This window comes from Melanerpes formicivorus, unplaced genomic scaffold, assembly GCF_026170545.1.
Source record: "Melanerpes formicivorus ecotype bairdi unplaced genomic scaffold, bMelFor1.0.p_v2 SCAF_4, whole genome shotgun sequence".
Classification (NCBI taxonomy): domain Eukaryota; kingdom Metazoa; phylum Chordata; class Aves; order Piciformes; family Picidae; genus Melanerpes; species Melanerpes formicivorus.
This window is the reverse complement of record NW_027142356.1, coordinates 35,739,412-35,763,521: the sequence shown is the minus strand read 5'-3', so window position 1 is coordinate 35,763,521 and position 24,110 is coordinate 35,739,412.

Genomic DNA, 24,110 nt, shown 5'->3' with positions numbered 1-24,110 from the left:
GAAGCATAGACAGCAGGGTGAGGGAGGTGATTCTCCCCCTCTGCTCTGCTCTGGTGAGAGTCCACCTGGAGCTCTGTGTCCAGTTCTGGAGGCTATGTTAGAAGAAGGATGTGGAGGTGCTGGAAGGTGTCCAGAGAAGGGCCACGAGGATGAGCAGAGGGCTGTAGCTGCTCTGCTATGAGGACAGACTGAGGGAGTTGGGGCTGTTCAGTCTGCAGAAGAGAAGGCTCCAAAGAGATCTAATTGTGGCCTTCCAGTGTCTGAAGGAAGCCTACATGAAAGCTGGGGAGGGACTGTTAAGGGTGTCAGGGAGTGATAGGACTTGGGGGAAATGGAGCAAAACTAGAAATGGGGAGATTCAGATTGGATGTTAGGAAAAGGTTCTTCCCCATGAGGGTGGTGAGAGACTGGAGAGAGGTTGCCCAGGGAGGTGGTGGAAGCCTCAACCCTGAAGGATTTTAAGGCCAGGCTGGATGTGGTTGTGAGCAACCTGCTGTAGTGTGAGGTGTCCCTGCCTATGGCAGAGGGACTGGAACTGGATGATCCTTGAGGTCCCTTCCAACCCTGACAATTCTATGATTCCATGATTCTGTGATCTGTGTTTCTTCAGTAAATATTTCTCTCTTTTTTTTCACTTGGCTATTAGATCAGGTTTGTAGATTATATTATTTTCAATGTGTAATTACAGCTTGATGAGAACTGAACTTTAAAAAGCCAGATGATTAAGCAGAACCAAGCTGTTGCATTTGATGCTTTGGAAGTACGAGCATCATCTGTCACTGTGTTGTGAGATGTGCTCTCAACAGACTGCATGTTCTGAATAAACACCCAGGGCTTGAAGTCTAAGAAAAGAGACCAGGCATGAGCTCACAGGGAAGTTAAATGGGAGCACAAATTAAACACCCTGAGAGTGGTGAAGCCCTGGAATGGGTTGTCCAGGGAGGTGGCTGGGGCCCCGTCCCTGGAGGTGTTTAAGCCCAGGCTGGACGAGGCTCTGGCCAGCATGATCTAGTGTGGGGTGTCCCTGCCCATGGCAGGGGGCTTGGAACTAAATGATCCTTGTGGTCCCTTCCAACCCTGACTGATACTATGATACTATGATATTGCTGAAGATAAAGAGGATTTGAACCTGTGACTGTCATTGAAGGGTAGATTTCACAGAACCACAGAATTTTAGGGGTTGGAAGTGACCTCAAATGATCATCCTGTTCCAACCCCTTGCTATGGAGGGGGGTTGGAACCTCACACTACAGCAGGTTGCTCACAGCCACATCCAGCCTGGCTGCAAACACCTCCAAGGATGAGGCTTCCACCACCTCCCTGGGCAACCTGTGCCAGTATCTCACCACCCTCATGGGGAAGAACGAGGTGGTGGAGTCACCATCATGGGAGGTGTTCAGGAGGAGACTTGATGGGGTGCTTGGTGCCATGGGTTAGTTGTTTGGGTGGGCTGGATTAGTTGATGGGTTGGACGTAATGATCTTGAAGGTCTCTTCCAACCTGGTCTGGTCTATCCTATCCTATCCTATCCTATCCTATCCTATCCTATCCTATCCTATCCTATCCTATCCTATCCTATCCTATCCTATCCTATCCTATCCTATCCTATCCTTCCTAACATCCAAAGTGAATCTACCCATTTCTAGGTTTTCTTTCCTGCCTAGAGTAGGTCACACAGGAATGCATCCAGGCAGCTTTTGAGAGTCTCCAGAGACGGAGACTCCACAACATCCCTGGGCAGCCTGCTCCAGTGTCCAGCCTGCTCCAGTGTCCAGTGTTTCCTTACATCCATTATTTCGGTCAATAGAGAGCAGCTGATGGTTGGCAATAATTACTTTTGTTTTTCTAGAAAAGAATTTTGAGAGGAATGGGAGAGAACAGAGAGATTCCCATGTGCTTAGTATTGGCTCAACCCTCTTCCCACAAAGCTTGATGGAAGTTTTCAGAGTTTCTAAAAACAATTTAAGTGAGTATTAAGCGAGCCACACCTTGAGTCCTGTGTCCAGTTCTGGGCTTCTCAGTTTAGGAAAGATGTTGAGCTGCTGGAAGGTGTCCAGAGAAGGGCAACAAAGCTGGGGAGGGGTCTGGAGCACAGCCCTGTGAGGAGAGGCTGAGGGAGCTGGGGTTGCTTAGCCTGGAGAAGAGGAGTCTCAGGGGAGACCTTCTTGCTGTCTACAACTACCTGAAGGGAGGTTGTAGCCAGGTGGGGGTTGGTCTCTTCTCCCAGGCAACCAGCACCAGAACAAGAGGACAGTCTCAAGCTGTGCTAGGGAAGGTTTAGGCTGGATGTTAGGAAGAAGTTCCTCCCAGAAAGAGAGATTGGCCATTGGAATGTGCTGCCCAGGGAGGTGGTGGAGTCACCATCACTGGAGGTGTTTAAGAGGGGACTGGATGAGGCCCTTGGTGCCATGGTTTAATTGATTAGATGGTGTTGGGCGATAGGTTGGACTTGATGATCTCAAAGGTCTTTTCCAACCTGGTTAATTTGATTCAATTCAATTCAATTCAATTCAATTCAATTCAATTCAATTCAATTCAATTCAATTCAATTCAATTCAATTAAAATCGAATATATTCTATTCTATTCTATTCTATTCTATTCTATTCTATTCTATTCTATTCTATTCTATTCTATTCTATTCTATTCTATTCTAATAAATTCAAATCTATTCCATTCCATTCCATTCCATTCCATTCCATTCCATTCTATTTTGAATGCAGAATGTGGTCCATTGGCTTCTTTTCAATATGCTCACATACTGATGGGGTGGGTTTAGGCTATGCCTTTAAAATTTTGTTGCAGATTTTGAGCAGAAAAGTAGAGAAATGTAAATAAATCTCTATTGGATGTAAAAAGGAAAACCAAAGATAATTCTCAACAGTTTCATTGGAGATATATCTGCTCTAAGACTGCTTGTACCAACACAGTTTGCTCTCTTCTGATCTCTTCTCTGCTGGCTTTGTGCTCTGAAGGGAGACTAATCTGCTTCTGCTTGACCTTGGCTGCATTGGTTTGGTGAAGTCTAAGAGCTACTTTTTCTCTGCTCATTTCTCCCTTTTGGACAGGGTGTGGGGGGACAGAGGAACAGCTTCTTGGCATGGGGGGGATCTCATGTTGTTTGTCAATTGTAAATACCTGTCAATACTGTAAATCCTGTGTATTTTGTACATTGCATTCCATTGTGGATTGTAGTTTTGCCCTTTAAATACAGCTTCCATTTGCTTCCAACTGAGCCAGTCTGGCAAAGTTAATGCCGACGGGGGGGGGTGGGAGGGAATCTCAACTCACCACAACTGAGGTGAATAAAGTTTTACTGAGTCAGGTTTCTATATTCAATGTAGGGCCTAACTTTTCCAGGAGAGTAAGTTCTAGTGGCAGCATGCATTTGTTGCCATGCTTGCTTTCCTTACTGCCTCAGAGCACACTGCTGAAGTTGAACTGTCAACGGGGAAAGGCGAGCACTCCAGCTCCCATAAATCATTTCAAACCCCAAGAACAGATGGTGCTCAGAAGCAGCACCACAGCCTGCTGCTCCCTGAGATTTGAGGAAGGCCCTGTAGCTCTCCATGGAGAGCAATTTCATTTTGCTCACTTCACCCATTAGGCATGAGTGATTAAAAAAATAACCAAAAATGTCATTGCACCTCCTGAGGAGAACTCAGATGCTGGCTGCAGAAATCCTACTTCATCCTTTCTGTCCTTTGGGTTAAGATTCACATCTCCTGGAGGATAGAATAGAATAGAATAGAATAGAATAGACCAGACCAGGTTGGAAAAGACCTTCAAGAATAAGTCCAATCCATCATCCAACCCCATCTAATCAACTAAACCATGGCACCAAGCACCCCATCCAGTATATTCCTAAACACCTCCAATAACAGCAACTCCACCACCTCCCTGGGCAGCACATTCCAATGGGCAATCACTCTCTCTATGAAGAATTTCTTTCTAACATCCAGTCTAAACCTCCCCTGGTGCAGCTTGAGGCTGTGTCCTCTTGTTCTGCTGCTGGTTGCCTGGGAGAAGAGACCAACCCCCACCTGGCTACAATCTCCTTTCAGGTAGTTGTAGAGAGCAATAAGGTCTCCTCTGAGCCTCCTCTTCTCCAGGCTAAGCAACCCCAGTGAAGGGCTTTGCAGAGGAACCTTGACAGGCTGGACAGATGGGCAGAATCCAACATCATGAGATTTAAAACATCTAAGTGCCAAGTTCTGCACTTTGGCCACAACAACCCCATGCAGTGCTACAGGCTGGGGTCAGAGTGGATGGGGAGCAGCCAGGCAGAAAGGGACCTGGGTGTGCTGGTTGAACATGGGGGACAGGCTGAACATGAGCCTGCAGTGTGCCCATTTGGCCAAGAGGGCCAATGGCATCCTGGGCTGTATCAGGATGGGGAGAGGCTGAGGGAACTGGGGTTGCTTAGCCTGGAGAAGAGGAAGCTCAGGGCAGACCTTACTGCTCTCTACAACTACCTGAAGGGAGGTTGTAGACAGGGGGAGGTTGGTCTCTTCTCCAAGGCAACCAGCACCAGAACAAGAGGACATAGTCTCAAGCTGTGCCAGGGGAGGTTTGGCTGCATTTTAGGAAGATGTTCTACACAGAGAGAGTGATTGCCCATTGGAATGGGCTGCCCAGGGAGGTGGTGGAGTCACCATCATTGGAGGCTTTTAGGAGGAGAAGTGATAGGGTGCTTGGTTGCATTGTTTAGTTGATTAGGTGGTGTTGGATGATAGGTTGGATGTGATGACCTTGAAGGTCTTTTCCAACCTGTTTTATTCTATTCTAGCTTCTATTCTAGTATTTTTTTTTATATAATATATCTGTGGGGGAAAAAAAAAAAAAGCCACAAACCACAATAACTGATTCCAGTTCAAACAATCCCATCAATCTTGTTCAAACCAGGAGGGAAACCAATCTAATGGTATGCACTGAGTTGCAATATATGAGAATATATTAAAAGAGAAAAATCCAGGGGCCTCCACTTTGTTTCATTTAATTTAGTGGTGCATAAATATCCTCTCCTCCCCCTATTGGGTCATCTTTGAGGCCTCTTCCAACCTTGGTGACTCTCTGATTCTGTGAATGAGTGCCAATATGAGCTGGAAACCAAAGACTGACTGTCTGTGTAAAGAATAATATTCTTAACAGTTAATCTGGCACTAAGTTAGGGGTAAATTATTAATTGCTCTCTGCATCCTATAATAGGCCAGATCACGCTATTTAGGATGCTCCATTAATATCTACTTCTATAAGGAATGGTAGCAATAAAAATTCTGTCCAACTGCACTTTTGTGACTGATTAACTCTCTAGAGTAAAACCTTGATCCCAAGTCTTGATTTACTGGGGAATCTGTGAAACTCAGGAAAATCCTGGAATAAAAAGAACGGAATGGAACGGAATGGAACGGAACGGAATGGAATGGAATGGAATGGAATGGAATGGAATGGAATGGAATGGAATGGAATGGAATGGAATGGAATGGAATTGAATAGAATAGACCAGACCAGACCAGGTTGGAAAAGATCTTTGAGATAATCGAGTCCAACCTATCACCCAACACCATCTCATCAACTAAACCATGGCACCAAGCACCCCATCCAGTCTCTTCCTAAACACCTCCAGTGATGGTGACTCCACCACCTCCCTAGGTAGCATATTCCAATGGCCAATCTCTCTTTCTATGAAGAACTTCTTCCTAACCTCCAGCATAAACTTCCCTAGCACAGCTTGAGACTGTGTCCTCTTGTTCTGGTGCTGCTTGCCTGGGAGAAGAGACCAACCCCCACCTGGCTACAACCTCCCTTCAAGAAGTTGTAGAGAGCAATAAGGTCTCCCCTGAGCCTTCTCTTCTCCAGGCTAAGCAACCCCAGCTCCCTCAGCCTCTCCTCACAGGGCTGTGCTCCAAACCCCTCACCAGCCTCGTTGTCCTCCTCTGGACACCTTCCAGCAACTCAACATCTTTCCTAAACTGAGGAGCCCAGAACTGGACACAGGACTCAAGGTGTGGCCTAACCAGTGCTGAATACAGGGCAGAATGACTTGGCTCCTGCTGAGCACACTGTTCCTGATACAGGCCAGGATGCCATTGGCCTCTTTGGCCACCTGGGCACACTGATGGCTCATATTCAGTTGGCTGTCAATCAGCACCCCTAGGTCCCTTTCTGCCTGGCAGCTCTCCAGCCACTCTGTCCCCAGCCTGTAGCACTGCATGGGGTTGTTGTGGCCAACGTGTAGAACCTGACACTTAGATGTGTTAAATCTGATGAATCTTACACCCTGAGCATTTTGCATCTCTTTTCTAAGCAGTGTCATCTGTTTTACTCGAAATGAAGCACACATTCTTGTCTTCATGAACTGCAAGGCCTAGGGGAGTGGTTAACTCACACTTCAGAAGTCAGCCGTGGAATGAGGATGCATTTTTCGGATGGATTTCCTTTAATTACAGTCCAGCTGGCAGAGAGATTAGCACCATACATCTCTCTGTAACAGTTAACCCCTTAAAATCTGCCTTTCTGGACAGATATGAAGGATAAAAGTGAAGTTACCAGCATCTATATGATTGAATTCTACCTTTGGACACAAGATGTCTGAAGGGGGCTACAAGAAGGCTTGGGAGGGACTGTTTAGAAGGGCCTGTGGTGATAGGATGAAGATCAATGGTTTGAAACTGGAACAGGGTAGATTCAGTCTGGACATCAGGAGGAAGTTCTTCTCAGTGGGTTTGGTGAAACACTGGAACAGGTTGCCCAGGGATGTGGCTGAGACCCCATCTCTGGAGACATTCAAGATCACACACCTTGAGTCCTGTGTCCAGTTCTGGGCCCCTCAGTTTAGGAAAGATGTTGAGTTACTGAAAGTGTCCAGAGAAGGGCAATAAAGCTGGGAAGGGGTTTGGAGCACAGCCCTGTGAGGAGAGGCTGAGGGAGCTGGGGTTGCTTAGCCTGGAGAAGAGGAGGCTCAGGGGAGCCTCTACAACTACCTGAAGGGAGGTTGTAGCCAGGTGGGGGCTGGTCTCTTCTCCCAGGCACCCAGCACCAGAACAAGAGGACACAGTCTCAAGCTGTGCCAGGGGAGGTTTAGACTGGATGTTAGGAATAGGTTCTTCGAGAAAGTGAGACTGGCCATTGGAATGTGCTGCCCAGGGAGGTGGTGGAGTCACCATCACTGGAGGTGTTTAAGAGACTGGATGAGGCAGTTGATGCCATATTTAGTTGATTAGATGGTGTTGGGGGATAGGTTGGAGTTGATGATCTCAAAGGTCTTTTCCAACCTGATTATTTCTATTCTATTCTATTCTATTCTATTCTATTCTATTCTATTCTAGTCTAGTCTAGTCTAGTCTAGTCTATTCTATTCTGTTCTGTTCTGTTCTGTTCTGTTCTATTAGTTTGAATTGGCCCTGAGCAGCCTGATCTAACTGGAAGTGTCCCTGATAACTCCAAGGGGGTTGGACAAGATGACCTTTGAGGCTCCCTTCCAATCTGGTGCAATCTGCGATTATGGGATTCTGTAATGTATGATACAAGAGCCTGAAAAGATATTTAATGACTTTTTTAATCAGTTTGGGAACTCAGTTTCATTGGATATATCAAAAGCTTGAGAAAAGCCTCTTTCCTAGCCCCTAGTCTTCCAGTGTCATCATTCAAGCAGTATCTCTAACACATTCAGTAATTAAAGAATAATTTACAATGATTTGCAGTACAGCCCTTAAAGATGAGGAAGCAGGAAAGATCTCTCTTTCTCTGCTGAGTCTCTACTTTTCATTCAACACTTTCCCTGAAATAGGTTTCAGAAATCAGCTGTAATTTCCCTGATGTACTATATCAGCTACCAGACAGAACAGCAAAGAATTGATCAGATGAATGTAAATGGAACTTAAGAGAATGCAGAAATCCAGCTGGGATAGATCTCTTATATCTGTTAGAAGGTAGGAGGGCTCTGCAGAGGGACTTTGACAGGCTGGACAGATGGGCAGAGTCCAACAGGATGGCATTCAACAAGTGCCAGGTGCTGCACTTTGGCCACAACAACCCCATGCAGTGCTACAGGCTGGGGGCAGAGTGGCTGGAGAGCAGCCAGGGACCTGGGGGTACTGCTTGACAGCAGTTGAACAGAAGCCACCAGTGTGCCCAGGTGGTCAAGAAGGCCAATGGCATCCTGGCCTGTATCAGAAATAGTGTGGCCAGCAGGAGCAGGGAAGTCATTCTGCCCTGTACTCAGCACTGGTTAGGCATCTTGAGTCCTGCGTCCAGTTCTGGGCTCCTCGATTTAAGAAGGACATTGAGACTCTTCAACATGACCAGAGAAGGGCAACAAAGCTGGGGAGGGATCTGGAGCACAGCCCTGTGAGGAGAGGCTGAGGGAGCTGGGGTTGCTTAGCCTGGAGAAGAGGAGGCTCAGGGGAGACCTTCTTGCTCTCTACAACTACCTGTAATTAGCCATTGGAATGTGCTGCCCGGGGGGGGGGGGTGGAGTCACCATCCCTGGAGGTGTTCAAAAATGGATTGGCTGTGGCACTTCAAGCCATGGTTTAAGAGGTGTTAGGTGCTAGGTAATAAATTGGACTTGATGATCTCCGAGGTCTTTTCCAACCTTATTGATTCCATGATCCTATGATTATTTCTCTTGCACAGCAGAATCTGTTCCATGTGGCTTTTGAATACCTTTCTGGGACATAATTTCCTTCTGCAGGATCTGAGGGAATAGTGCAGGCTTCCTCTGAGAGCTTCAACCACGAAAAGAAAGCCTTTTACATTCATCTTTTCTGGAACATGAACAGACTGTACCCATCTCAAATAGCAACAACAACCAAAGAAAAAAAATATATATATAATCACTTAAAAAAAGAAACTACATCCTCTTGAAGAAATATGTAATTTTCATCCCACACATGTGTCACTTTCCCAGCAGAAGGGAAAGATCTCTGTGAAAGTACACCAGCTTTTTCCATCTGATGCCTTCCCGGAGAGCTGCACGCCGAGGAAAAACCCCCAACAACATTTATTTAGCAGCAACACTCTCAACAGCTAAGAAAACTTGCCTCTGCTAAGGAACAGCAACAAGAAACAGAGTCTGATCACTAGAGAACTGCATGACTACAAAGCAGTGGGGGGAAAAAAAAGGAGCTGGTGCTTTTCATAGATCAGCTATTTAACTTCTCACTGCTGGTGCTGCACAGATGGTCTTCAGAGTGTTGCTTCATCCATCAGTTATCCTTTATCAGTGTTCTTCATTCTGTTGCCACAGGGAGGTGGTGGGTCAATGTCAGTGGGATGGGATGGGATGGGATGGGATGGGATGGAATGGGATGGGATGGAATGGAATGGAATGGAATGGAATGGAATGGAATGGAATGGAATGGAATGGAATGGAATTGACCAGATTCAAAGAGACCTTCAAGATCATTGAGTCCAACCTATCACCCAACATCATCTAATCAACTAAACCATGCCAAGCACCCCATCCAGTCTCATCCTAAACACCTCCAGTGATGGTGACTCCACCACCTCCCTGGGCAGCACATTCTAATGGCAAATCTTTCTCTCTGGGAAGAATTTCTTCCTAACATCCAGCCTAAACCTCCCTTGGTGCAGCTTGAGACTGTGTCCTCTTGTTCTGGTGCTGGTTGCCTGGGAGAAGAGTCCAACCCCCACCTGGCTACAACCTCCCTTCAGGTAGCTGTAGAGAGCAAGAAGGTCTCCCCTGAGCTTCCTCTTCTCCAGGCTAAACAACCCCAGCCTCTCCTCACAGTCAACATCTTTCCTAAACTGAGGGGCCCAGAACTGGACACAGGACTCAAGGTGTGGCCTAACCAGTGCTGAGCACAGGGCAGAATGACTTCCCTGCTACTGCTGGCCACACTCTTCCTGATACAGGCCAGGATGCCATTGGCCTGCTTGGCCACCTGGGCACACTGATGGCTCATGTTCAGCCTACTATCAACCAGTAGCCCCAGGTCCCTTTCTGCCTGGCTGCTCTCCAGCCACTCTGACCCCAGCCTGTAGCACTGCATGGGGTTGTTGTGGGCAATGTGCAGAACCTGGCACTTAGTTGTGTTAAATCTCTGTTTAAGACAAGCTTGGATGAGGCACCTAGTGCCATGGTCTAGTTGATTAGTTAGGGTTGGGTGATCAGTTGGACTTGATGCACTTGGTGGTCTCTTCCAACCTGGCTGATGCTGTGATTCTGAGATACATACCCTGTAAAACAACCTGAGGCATTAAAACTTTAAAACAACTAATTAGATGGCTCAAGAATTACAGCTCACTTCTCATTCCTATTGCTTTTTGCTTGTCATGTCTAAGATGTTTAAGACACATGCACCAGCAACACTCTCAACAGCTAAGAAACCCTGCCTCTACTAGGGAACAGCAGCAAGAAACAGAGTCTGATCACTAGAGCATTGCAGGAATACAAAGCAGAGGAGGGAAAAACTGTTATTTGAGAAGGAGCTGGTGCTCTTCATAGATCAGCTATTTAACTTTTCACTGGGGAAGACAGATGGCCTCTCTGACTGGTAGATGGCAAAGGAAATGGAAGGCACAGTGGAAAGAGCTGGACAGCAGCCAAAGTAAAGATTGCAATTTTGATCTCATGGAGTCGAAGTGCAGTGCATACAGCAATCATTTCAATAATGTCTAGCTGACTGCCTGCCACAGCCTTCATTTCAAGACCTGGAATGTTGCAACAAACAGATCACACCCAGGTGTATTTTGATGAGGAACAGGGAATGTGCACTCCCTAGCCAACGTTTTCTTCTGGAGCGCAGCCTCCAATCCACTCACTTTCCCACCACGGTGAAACAAGTGGAGCTAATTCAAGAGACACAACTTCTGGAACAGAGTTGTGTTGTGAAGATGTTTACACATTGCTGGTGGTGCTGTACAGATGGTCTTCAGAATGTTGCTTTATCAATTAGTGTGGTGGTTTGAGGCTCAGCCTCCCTTGCCTCCCACCAGGGCAAAAAAAACCTGAGACTCACATAAACGGATTGCAGAAGTGATGGAAAGTTTAAATGGAGAAGCAGTGAATATTTTACAGAGAACCACAAGTGCTGTGACAAAAGAAGATCCCAAAGCATACCCAGAAGCCTCCCATGGGGCATGCCCCTCTCCCCACTTGAGTGCACACCCAAAACCCCCAGGGCTCTTTTTTCTCTCCCTCTACTGTTAGGCTAATCTCAACTGGCCAGATCTGAGATTGCCCTTCCCCCTTCTCCTCTTGGTTTTAAGCTCAGCCAGCCCTAAGAGGCCTTGAAATAACTCCCCCTCCGTTACCAGATAGGGAGCATATCCCACAGCAGCAGCGAGGGAAGAAAGACGAAATGTGAGGCTTTGCTGATAGATTTATAGGGAGCAGGACATTATGGGATGACATACACAGCTTCCTGTGTCCACCCACTGGGACAGAGACAGAAATAGAGATAGAGATAGAGGTAGAGATAGAGATGATAGATAGAGATAATAGACATGATGGGTAGAGATAGAGATGATAGAGAGATGACAGAGAGAGAGATAGAGAGGGAGACAGAGAGATAGATATAGAGAGATAGAGATAGAGATGATAGAGATAGAGATAGAGATAGAGATAGAGATAGAGATAGAGATAGAGATAGAGATAGAGATGATAGAGATAGAGATGATAGAGATAGAGATGATAGAGATAGAGATGATGGAGATGGAGATGGAGATGGAGATGGAGATGGAGATGGAGATGGAGATGGAGATGGAGATGGAGATAGAGATAGAGATAGAGATAGAGATAGAGATAGAGATAGAGATGGAGATGATAGAGATGGAGATGGAGATGGAGATGGAGATAGAGATAGAGATAGAGATAGAGATAGAGATAGAGATAGAGATAGAGATAGAGATAGAGATAGAGATAGAGATAGAGATAGAGATAGAGATAGAGATAGAGATAGAGATAGAGATGAGATTCTGGAGATGATAGAGATGAGATTCTGGAGATGATAGAGATGAGATTCTGGAGATGATAGAGATAGACTATGGAGACAGAGAGAGAGACAAAGACAGACAGATGGTAGATATAGATAGAGATGATAAGCATGATATGTAGAGATAGAGATGATAGAGAGAGAGAGAGATGAAAGAGAGAGAGAGAGAGATGATAGATATGATATAGATGATAGAGATACAGAGATAGATATATAGAGATAGAGATGAGAGAGAGAGACCTCTGAGAACTTCTATAACAGGTTTTCAACACTTATGTTAATCTTCCTCTGCACTGTCAGCTCCAGTACCACTAGGAAAATGGGAAGGTTGGTTCTTCCTTTCTATTAGTGACTCTATGGCTCTTCTCTAAATACTATCTTGCAGCTCTTAATGAACACTGTTAGTTCAAATGCTCACTTGTCTTTTCCCTCTTGGGTAAGAGTGGTCAGGAATTTATGGCTAAGGTGCTAAAGACTAAACTCAAGTGAAGTTGGTTCTTGCTGTTGCCATCAGCACACCCTCACACCCGTGAGGAAATACACGTAGTTCACCAATATATGAACAACCCACAAAGGGAAATGGATCTGATGGAACAAGTTTTTTTTTCCCCCCAGTATCAAAAAGGTGAAATTCAATGGAGCCTTAACGAAGAGAGCCCTAATTCTAATCTATGGGCAATATCTTCATCTGAGACAGTTTAGCTGTCCCTGAAGAAGACAGATAAAGAGGGCTCTGGGTTGGGTACAACTATTAATTTTTCCATATAGTTATCTGACTTATCATAAAGCAGCACAAACTCCTCAGCCTAAAGCAGGCTCCCCTTCTGCAGGGAGATATTGCTGGGTGGTGATAAAAAGGAGCTGGAAAGAAGGAGCATCGTGACACAGAAAGGGAATAATGCCAAGGAACAAATAAATGCAGGCAGATAAAAGAGGAAAGAAAATATTCTTCCCTGTGACACTCTTTCTTCCACCTGGGGGGGAGTATAAATATGTATTTAATAACTTCCTCACCTGGAGGTGAGGAAGTTGTTAAATATAACATTAAGATGAAGCCAAAGAAAAGGCTTAATTTTTCGTGGTGGCAATTAGAGGAAGGGAAATGCTGTCAGCTCGGAATTAAGAGGAGGTTTAATCTGACAGCTCAGTTCTCAGATAAAAGACAATCACCACCATAAAGTGCAATATTGGCTCAATGCACTAATTATTAAGGAGGGAATTAGAGATGCTAAGGAGGTTCTGAGGGTTATTTTAAAACAATTTAGATGAGGAGTTTAAAGTTTCCAAGACAAGGCATCAGCTTTACTTGTCAGTGATGATAACTGTGATTTTCATCTTCTGTGGAGTTGGATGTGTTTGAGGATACACTTGCAGAAGACTGTTAATATACAAAAGCAAATATAAGAGGCTGCACTTCAAGATGTCATTTCCTTCCATCATTTTGCCAGCCTGTAGCAAATTTACTGACTGACCGAGTCCAAGGTCCTGCACCTGGGTCGGGGCAAACCCAGGCACTGATATAGGCTGGGCAGGGACTGGCTTGAGAGCAGCCCTGAAGGAAAGGAAATGGGGGTGCTGGTGGATGAGAAGCTCAACAGGAGCCAGCAGTGAGCACTTGCAGTCCAGAAAGCCAATCACATCCTGGGCTGCAGCAAGAGAAGCAGAGCCAGCAGGGTGAGGGAGGTGATTCTCGCCCTTTGCTCTGCTCTGGTGAGACACCACCCAGAGTACTGCATCCAGTTCTGGAGCCTCTATTACAGGAAGGATCTGAGGTGCTGGAAGGTGTCCAGAGAAGGGCTAGAAGGATGTGCAGAGGGCTGGAGCTGCTCTCCTATGAGGACAGATTGAGGGAGTTGGGGCTGTTCAGTCTGGAGAAGAGAAGGCTCCAAGGAGACCTTTTTGTGGCCTTCCATTATCTGAAGGGGGCTACAAGAAAGCTGGGGAGGGACTTTTTAGAGTGTCAGGGAGTGATAGGACTGGGGGGAAATGAAACAAAACTAGAAATGGGTAGATTGAGATTGGTTCTCAGGAAGTTCTTCCCCATGAGGGTGGTGAGACACTGGCACAGGTTGCTCTGGGAGGTGGTGGAAGCCTCAACCCTGAAGGATTTTAAGGCCAGGCTGGATGTGGCTGTGAGCAATCTGCTGTAGTGTGAGGGGTTCCTGCCCATGGCAGGGGGGTTGGAACTATGTGATCCTTGAGGTCCCTTCCAACCCTGACAATTCTATGATTCTTTGTTTCTGTGATTCTTTGTTTCTGTGATTATGTAGAATATTAAGGTTGATTTGGAAAGTCACATTTAGCCTCTTCTCTGCTGGTATTCAATCAGTTCCAGTGTTTAGGGTACAACTGCAGAATCAGATGGAACAAGAGCTTTTGCCCAGTCCCTCATCTATGCCACCCTCAGAGCCACACTGTATAATTGAAAGCTGCAGCTATGTTTGGAAGATGATGTTTGGAAGGTGTTTGGAAGGATGCTGTCATCTTTCTCAAACTTGCTGACATCAGCCTCCCTGACAGATGGCTGGCTGTGGGCATGTGGGGAGAAGATGATGGAGAGTCTATATTTCAGAAAGCAATCATTAGTCCAGCAACGGGCTCCATGCATCATCCAAGACACACGCAAAATGCCATGGTTCTTTGTCTTTTTCTTCATTATAATCAGACTGATCATGTGCCAGAGCTCACAGAAGGAATGCATCCAGGTAGTTTCACACTGCACAATTTCCTGGAACACTCCTGATACCTTCTGAAGGAAGCAGGTTGGCATTTGAGCTTGTAGTCTGATGATGCATTTCCATGTGCTGCCATACAGTGAGGACCAGAACTTCCACCCAGCTGATCTTCTCAGGAGCTTCACCATTTTCAGATCAGCACTTTGAGCATTTCAGCTTCTGTTACTTTGCACTGACAACACTACAAAAAAAAAACACACCAAAGGTGCTCTTCAGACTGCACTTGGCATTCTTTTCCAGGAACCCTCACACTTGGATCAAGTGGCTTTTTGGCTCTGCCAGAACATTTTCCATCTCTGAGAACAAGTATGATTGTGCAGTTTAATCCTCAGTCCTAAAAGAGATGTTTCAGCCTTGTGAGCTGTCCTTGCCTGCAGGGAAGTTCTCAAGCACTTGAGGTATGTTATAAATGAGTCCTGTGTCCAGTTCTGGGCCCCCCAGTTTAGAAAAGATGTTGAGTTGCTGGAAGGTGTCCAGAGAAGGGCAACAAAGATGGGGAAGAGTTTGGAGCACAGCCCTGTGAGGAGAGGCTGAGGGGGCTGGGGTTGCTTAGCCTGGAGAAGAGGAGGCTCAGGGGAGACCTTATTGCTCTCTACAGCTACCTGAAGGGAGGTTGTAGCCAGGTGGGGGTTGGTCTCTTCTCCCAGGCAACCATCCCCAGAACAAGAGGACACAGTCTCAAGCTGTGCCAGGAGAGGTTTAGGCTGGAGGGGAGGAAGAAGTTCTTCCCAGCAAGAGAGATTGGCCATTGGAATGTGCTGCCCAGGGAGGTGGTGGAGTCACTTCTTCCTAACACCCAATCTGAATCTAACCATTTCCAGTTTTGCTCCATTCCCCCTACTTCTAAACAATCCTATTGGTGAGATAAGTGACTAAAACTAGTTGGACCAAAACAATTTCTTCTCTTCTTGCTTCTTTGCTGTGGGAGAGATACTAACTTGCTTCTGCTTGAGCTAGGCTGCATTGTTTTGGTATTAACTTCTCTGCTTCTGCCTCTTCTCCCTTTTGAACAGGGGACAGAGAGGGGCAGCCAGTAGCTTCCCCTGCTCTTTGACCAGGGGTGTTCCTGTGCTGTTTATGAATTGTAACTATCTGTCAATATTGTAACTCCTGTGTACTCTGTACATATTCATTGCATTCCATTGCAGATTGGAGGTTTGCTTGCAAATGCAGCTTCCAGTTGCTTCCATACTGAGCTGGTCTGGCAAAGTTAATCCTGGGGGGAAATTTCAACCCACCACACACCTCATGCTTCCAAAGACAGGAAGAGCAGGAGACCTTCTGCCACGATTTGTCCTTTAGAGATCTTGAGAATTTAGCAATCTGAATGCATCTTAATAGGATCAGAGACAGTTCAAGCAAATCTCCTTCCCCTCCTTCACCCCTCCGCTTTATTTTGCTGTTGTGCAGCAAGGCTCAACGGTTTGCCCTGGCAAGCCTCTTCTAAAAGTCTGCAGTAATTTGATAGCAGGGATAACCTCCAAGCCCTCTTGCTCTACAGAGACCAAGTCCTTACAATCTATTATCATCTGTCAAACCATTTCTAAGTGCTGCCAAGCGACTGCTGTCTCCTTTAGTCTAGCCAACAGGCACCGCGCGCATCCATTCCAAGCACCGCAGAAGAGACAGGATCAGTTTTGCTTTGCTGTTGCCACTGCCAGGTGAATCATGCCATGCCACATCACTTATTCAGGCCATCAACAGCCAAAAAAAAAAAGAAAAAAGATCTATGATATTTCATAGCTCTGTCTTGATAAATCAAGTCTGGTAAGCCACAAACCCAGGGAGCGAGTCGGTGGCAATGAAACCTAATGGCTCCCAAATAAAAGGCTTCATTTTTCAAAGCCTCTAATGGGCCTAGTCATTCCTTGTTTCACAGGCTGGGGCAGATTGATCAGCTAAATGAGAAGCACACACTGCTGGGCTTTGAATGACACTAAAAGCAGCGGTACTGAAAGGCTGGGGGAAGGCATGCTGCCACCTTCCAGAAAGAGTCTGAACTTCAGCTGCGAACAAGCAAACCGATCATAGAATCAGAGAATGGTTTTAGGTTGGAAGGGACCTCCAAAGGTCATCTCATCCAGTTCCCCTGTAGTCAGCAGGGACATCCTCCACTAGATAGAGATAGGACTAGGGGGAATGGAATGAAGCTGGAGGTGGGGAGATTCAGGCTGGAGGTGAGGAAGTTCTTCCCCATGAGAGTGGTGAAGCCCTGGAATGGGTTGTCCAGGGAGGTGGTTGAGGCCCCATCCCTGGAGGTGTTTAAGCCCAGGCTGGATGAGGCTCTGGCCAGGCTGATCTAGTGTGGGGTGTCCCTGCCCATGGCAGGGGGGTTGGAACTAGATGATCCTTGTGGTCCCTTCCAACCCTGACTGATTCTATGCTTCTAGATCAGGTTGCCCAGAACTTTGTCAAGCCTGACAAGGGATCATATGAAAGGACTAATGGGAATGACAGGACTGAGGGGAATGGAAAAACACTACAAATGAGTAGATTGAGATTGGGTGTTAGGAAGAAATTCTTCCCCATGAGGGTGGTGAGACATTGACACAGGCTGCCCAGGGAGGTGGTGCAAGCCTCATCCCTGGAGGCTTCTTCTTTATGGTGACCCAGTGGAATGGGCTGCCCAGGGAAGTGGTGGAGTCACCATCACTGGAGATGTTTAAGAAGAGACTGGATGGGGTGCTTGGTGCCATGGTTTAGTTGATTAGATGGTGTTGGGTGATAGGCTGGACACAATGATCTCGAAGGTCTCTTCCAACCTGGTTCATTCTATCCATAATAAGCTGAGCAACCAATCCCAGGGTAAGCTACAGACTTAGGGATGGGTGGTTGGAAAGCTATAACTTGGAGAGGGACCTCAGGGGATTGGTTGGTAGTCAGGAGAATACAAGTCAGTAGTGTGCCCAGGTGGCCAAGAAAGCCAATGGCAGCCTGGCTTGATCAGAAACACTGTGGCCAGCAGGGACAAGGGGGTCATTATCCCTCTGTACTCAGCATGGTGAGGCCATACCTTGAGTGTTGTGTTCAGTTCTAGGCCTCCCACTACAGGAAGGACATTGAGATGCTGGAGGATGACCAGAGAAGGCTCTTGAAGGGCCTGGATCACAGGACCTATGAGGAGTATCTGAGGGAGCTGGGGGTGCTCAGTCTGAAGACGAGGAGGCTGAGGGCAGACCTCATTGTTCTCTACAACTACTTGAAGGGAGGCTAGAGTGAGGAGGGGGCAGCCTCACCACTTACATTGTCATAGCCTTCATAGCTTATGTGGATGATTTCTCAATTCTGATGATTGCATTGCTTAATGAATTTGATGTCTGGCTCTCCCTCTGTACCCTTACACAACATTTTTTTTCAGTCTTGAAATGCAAAGAGCAAGAAGGATGTGAAGTGTCTCCTCTTCCTGACTGGAATTCAGATACAAGTGTCTGGCTCTGCCTTGGAGGTGTCTGCTTTAATGAACAGCAGAGTGCTGTTACAAGGCTCACTCAAGCCTGTAATGGGTACAGCACAAATTGGAACCTCCTGCTTCAGCTGACATGAAAACTGTACATTTTCCTACTGTGCATTGGTCAGGAGTCAACAGCTTTCTATTCTGTACCAGAGCATTTAGAGTGACCACAGATTTCTGCTGCCACACCTCACACATGTCATTAAAGCTGATGCTATCAGGAGAAAATCATGTAAACAAATTCAGGCTTGGGTGGGAAGAAAGGTAGATCAGCCCACTCTCACTTCAGCTAGTGAGGGGATTCTTCAGCTGTGCCATTCTTTCTAGAAGCCTAGAGATCCAAAAGAAATCAAAACCAACCTTCAGTGCTGTGCATAAGAAGAGCCTGAAGTGTTACATGATACCTGTGACAGAAGTGAGGGCCACACAAGTGATTGTAAGGGACAGTGCCATGTTTAGGGTTGCACTCAAGTAGTATGTGGGAGACTTCAGATTTCCATCTATACTGAATGTATTCAGCAGCCATAGTTGGGGAGGAAAACCCTGACAAACAACCTTGAGGGTGTGATTTGGGCCATCTCAAATACTGGTTTCCAACTTTCAGACTGGAGAAGAAGAGGCTCAGGGGAGACCTTGTTGCTCTCTACAACTACCTGAAAGCAGGTTGCAGACAGGTGGGGGTTGGTCTCTTCTCCCAGGCAACCGGCACCAGAACAAGAAGACAGAGCCTCAAGATGTGCCAGGGGAGGTTTAGGATTGTGGTGAGGAGAAAGTTCACAGAGAGAGTAGTTAGCCATTGGAATGTGCTGCCCAGGGAGGTGGTGGAGTCACCATTCCTGGAGGTGTTCAAAAGAAGATTGGATGTGGCACTTGAAGCCATGTCAGGAGGTGTTAGGCAATAGGCTGGACTTGATGATCTCTGAGGTCTTTTTCAACCTGGTTGATCTTGTGAAAGTTCTTGCTAGTCTTCCAAAACAGAATCTTAGGTCTTAAGGACAGTGATTTGGCTGATCCTTGATTCCTGTATTCACAGCACCATCCTGAACACACAGTGGCAATTACAGACCTGCACAGTAAGATGAAAGAGAGGAAGACAGCAAAGGTGAGTTCTCCCAGTTCTCAACAGACTGAACAGACTGCAAAACATGCTAGGAATCATAGAATGGCCTAGGCTGGAAAAGACCTTAGAGGTCATCTAATCAAGCCTCCCTGCCACAGGCAAGGATACCTCTCAACAAGACCACATTACTCAAGGCCCCATCCAACCTGGCCTTGAACATCTCCAGGGAGGGGAGACCCACCACCTCTCTGGACAATCCATTCCAGAGTCTTGCCACCCTTGTAGTGAGGACTTTGTTCCTAAGAGGCAATCTAACCCTATTCTCTTTCCATTTAAACCAATTTTCCCTTGTCCTGCCAGTGGACACCCATGTAAAAAGTCCCTCTCCAGCCTTCCTGTAGGTTCCCTTCAGGTATTGGAAGGCAGTTATAAGGTTCTTCCAGAATCTTCTCTTCTCCAGAGTGAACAATCCCAATTCCCTTAGCCTATTCTCATAGCAGAGGTGTTCCAGCCTGGTGTTCCTCTTCTCCCAGGAAGAAAAGCTGTGGCTAACGAGACATGAGTCAGAGGATGTCTGCCTCCGAGCATGGTGCAGAGATGACGGCTTGGAGTTGACAATTAGGAGGAAACACAGGGTGTCCACCCAGGGCCAGCTGCTGGCATGCATCTCACTCCTGGAAAACATACAAGGAGAATGTAAACTCCTCAGATCAAAAGAGGTCTCATGAAACTGAGCACAGGTCACTCCCTTCACTGCCCAGCATATAGGTACCCTGTGATAAACTGCCCATCATTCAATCAGCACACAGCACTCACCTGAAATATTGGACTTCTGCCTTGTGTTTAAACAGGAAGGACTCCATGAGATGTATCAACAAAAGTACACTCAGCAGAACACACACACAGGTATTAGCCAGCACAGCTTGCATGGATCCATCACCTCTAGGGCACAGAAAGTTTACTCTTCAACTTATTTCAATGGGCAAGCAGAGCATTTGTAGTTTCCTTGTAGGATAAGCTGACATGCAGGACAGATCTCTTTTTGGCAGCTATCAGTGGTCAAACCAATTTTGCACTTTAGAACCAACCCCTGACCAGGTCTTCAGTGCCTGCAGGTTCAAGGTGAGGAGAAAGTTCTTCACAGAGAGAATTGTTAACCTTTGGAATGTGCTGCCCAGGGAGGTGGTGGAGTCACCATCCCTGGACATGTTCAAGAGGGGACTGGATGTGACACTTGGTGCCATGGTTTAGTCATGAGGTCTTGGGTGACAGGTTGGACTTGATGATCATTGAGGTCTTTTCCAACCTTATTGATGCTATGACTCTACTCCACATTTTCAGGTGGATGATGATGATTTATTTCTATTGGCATACTTGAAATAAGCAGAACTTGTTTGTTTCTGCATAGGTCTCAAACTCATTCCAGTGCACTTTGTGATAGCAAAGGCTTCCAGCAGAAACCTCAGCTGCCTCCCCTTTCAGAGCAGCAAAGCTGATGGAAGGGCACTCTTTCATATATCCTTCTGGAAATAAAACATTCATCCCACCTTTTCAGTACTCAATCATGATCATCTTCATCTTCCCTGCTGGTGAAGTGGAAAGACCTGGAAATGGGTTCTGCTTCCCTTCTTGATGGTGCAGATGAGTGATTTCATCTTACCTGAGCATCACCCATTACTTTCCCTTGCTTTGTAGCTATCCTGAGTCATTTCCTTCTATTCTATGCTTTCACCACAGTGAGAGAAACTGCAAAGCTTTGAAGGATCAGACTTAAAGTCACTTGCACGGATGCTTGCAAAGGTTAGAGAACCAACTTTGCTGTCTATTTGGCAGCCATGAAAAAGCCTTTGTCACAGGAAGTGACACCAAGTTTTATTTCCCTTCCTTACCTCCTTTTCTGGCTTTGTTGTCCTTTTGAAGCACCTTTATCAACTCTTCAGCAGCACAAGAGGAAGAAAAAAACCACTCTCTTGTTTCAGGAAAAGGTCAAGAGCAGTATTTTTCTCTTATTCTTTGTGCATTTCCCAGATATGCTTTATTGCTGCTTTTCCCCTCCTTTCCTTCCTTAACTCTGGAAGGAAACAGTGAGGGGGAAGAAATGGTCTGTAAATGAGGTACAAAAACCAGAGATTCATTGAATGATGAGAGCAGACCCCAGGGGCCTCCAGGTAAAAACACAGCAATAAGCAAAATATCATCTGGCTGAACAGCTCCTGCTCCACCACCACCATTTTTGCACCCATCCCAGAGCCAGGTGTAAGATCCTCACCAGCCAAGATACCACACAGAGGAGCTTAGCCAAAGCAAGGAGGCTCAGCCAGCATCCATGGATGATATTGGAGTAGTCATCAGCCCTATCCCTAACAACCGGGGGGCCAGCAGGCCCCCCGGCCTTTGTAGTCACCACCACCATCACCCAGTGTGCACCAGGGGCACTCACCAGTGATGAGAGGAGGATCCTCCAGCCCAGAAGGGCTCAGCTTAGGGCTGCTGCCTCTCCTGGTGGGGATTAAATAGGGGAGTGGGTGGGGAGGGCCAAGTGGCAACACCTGGGGTGGGAGGAGACCCTAACAGAGCTCAGGTGTTCTGGGTTTGAGGGAATAAAGGGGTAAAATGGGGCAGGTGAGGGACCATTAGGGTGTCAGGGAATGATAGGACTAGGGGGAATGGCAAAAAGAATAGAAATGGGTAGATTCAGATTGGCTGTTAGGAAGAAATTCTTCCCCATGAGGGTGGTGAGACACTGGCACAGGTTGCCCAGGGAGGTGGTGGAAGCTTCATGCCTGGAGGTTTTTGCAGCCAGGCTGGATGTGGCTGTGAGCAACCTGCTGTAGTGTGAGGTGTCCCTGTGTGTGGCAGAGAGGCTGGAACTGGATGATCCTTGAGGTTCCTTCCAACCCCAACAAGGCTATCATTCTAAAACAATTTTGCAGTTTAGGCTGGATGTTAGGAGGAAATTCTTCCCAGAGAGATTGGCCATTGGAATGTGCTGCCCCGGGAGGTGGTGGAGTCACCATCACTTGGAGGTGTTCAAAAAGGGATTGGATGTGGCACTTGGTGCCATGGTTTAGTTGCTTAGATGGTGTTGGGTGCTAGGTTGGACTTGATGATCTCAAAGGTCTTTTCCAACCTGGTTAATTCTGTGATTCTCTTTGGCAGCCATGAAAAATTCTTTGTCACAGGAAGTGACACCAAGTTTTATTTCCCTTCCTTGCCTCCTTTTCTGGCTTTGTTGTCTTTTTGAAACACCTTTATCAACAGCAGCTCAAGAGGGAGAAAAGCCACTCTCTTCTGTTTCAGCAAAAGGTCAAGAGCAGTATTTTGCTCTTGTTCTTTATCACAGATTTGCAAGCAGCTTCTTGTGGCTGTAATTGTCTGCACTCTAAGCACAGCTCCCTTGCAGAAATGTTACAAGAACCTGGCTTGGTTCTTTAGAAACCCACAGAAGGGAGGTGAGCAATGGGAGAGAGAATCACTTCAGTGCTGAGGCAGAAGTTACTTTCCTCTGAGATTTCACATGCACTTAATTTCACTTCACACACCACCCCTTCTTAGGCATTAAACCAAACCACACATTTAGAGCCTCTGTGTCCTACTTTCTCCCACTACAATTATGGAGCAGTTTCTGCCTCTATTACACCTTTGTTAGATGGACCTTGGGCTCAGTCAGAAAATTACAGCAAATGGTTATTGAACAGGAAAGGTGAAGGATGCTTAACATTCTCAACAGGCTGCTAGGCAGAGAAATGGGAACAGAAAGCTGTTGTTCTTGTCCTCCACAGAAGCAGGGAGAAAAATCTTACCAAGACTGAAACCCCAATTCCAACTCTTTAGGCTAACTGTAACATTAACCCTAACCCTAATGCTAACCCTAACATTAACCTTAAAAGCAACCCTCATGCTAACTCTAACACTAACCCAAACATTAAACACTAACCCTAATGCTACTCCTAAATGCAAACCTAAGCCCTAAGAGTAAAGTCAGCCAAACCCCAACCTGTAACCATAACCCTAATGTAACCAGAACTCTAAGCTTAAATCCAAACTATAATAACCTAACCACCTAACCCTCACCCTGAACATAAACCCTATCATTCTAAATCAATTTGGCAGTTGAGGCTGGATGCTGGGAAGAAATCTTCACAGAAAGAGAGGTTGGCCATTGGAATGTGCTGCCCAGGGAGGTGGTGGAGTCCCCATCATTGGAGGTGTTTAGGAGGAGACTGGATGGGGTGTTTGGTGCCATGGTTTAGTTGATTAGATGGTGTTGGATGATAGGTTGGACTTGATGATCTCAAAGGTCTCTTCCAACCGGGTTAATTCTATCCTATCCTATCCTATCCTATCCTATCCTATCCTATTCTTCATAGAGAGAGTGATTGCCCATTGGAATTGCTGCCTGGGGAGGTGGTGGAGTCACTGTCACTAGAGGTGTTTAGGAGGGGACTTGATGGGGTGCTTGGTGCCATGGTTTAGTTGATTAGATGGTGTTGGATGATGGGTTGGACTCAATCTTGAAGGTCTTTTCCAACCTGGTCTGGTCTATTCTATTCTATTCTATTCTACTTTACTCAATTCTACTCTATTCTGCTCCATTCCATTCCATTCCATTCCATTCCATTCCATTCCATTCCATTCCATATCAAAACCACAAGTGGGAAACCTCATGTTTGGCACTTGGAGGCACCAGCAAACACCTTTCCCCTCGCTGCTCACCTGCACTCTGTTGTCTACTGCATTATTTTTGTCATGAAGGCCAACCACCACATTTTGCAGCGTGTCTCCTTCAGCCCCATGTGCTCCTCATTTGTTCCTGCTATGGAACATGAGGCAAGTGACAGAGACAGGAGCAGAATCATAGAATTGGTAGGGTGGGAAGGGACCTCAAGGATGGTCAAGAATTTAT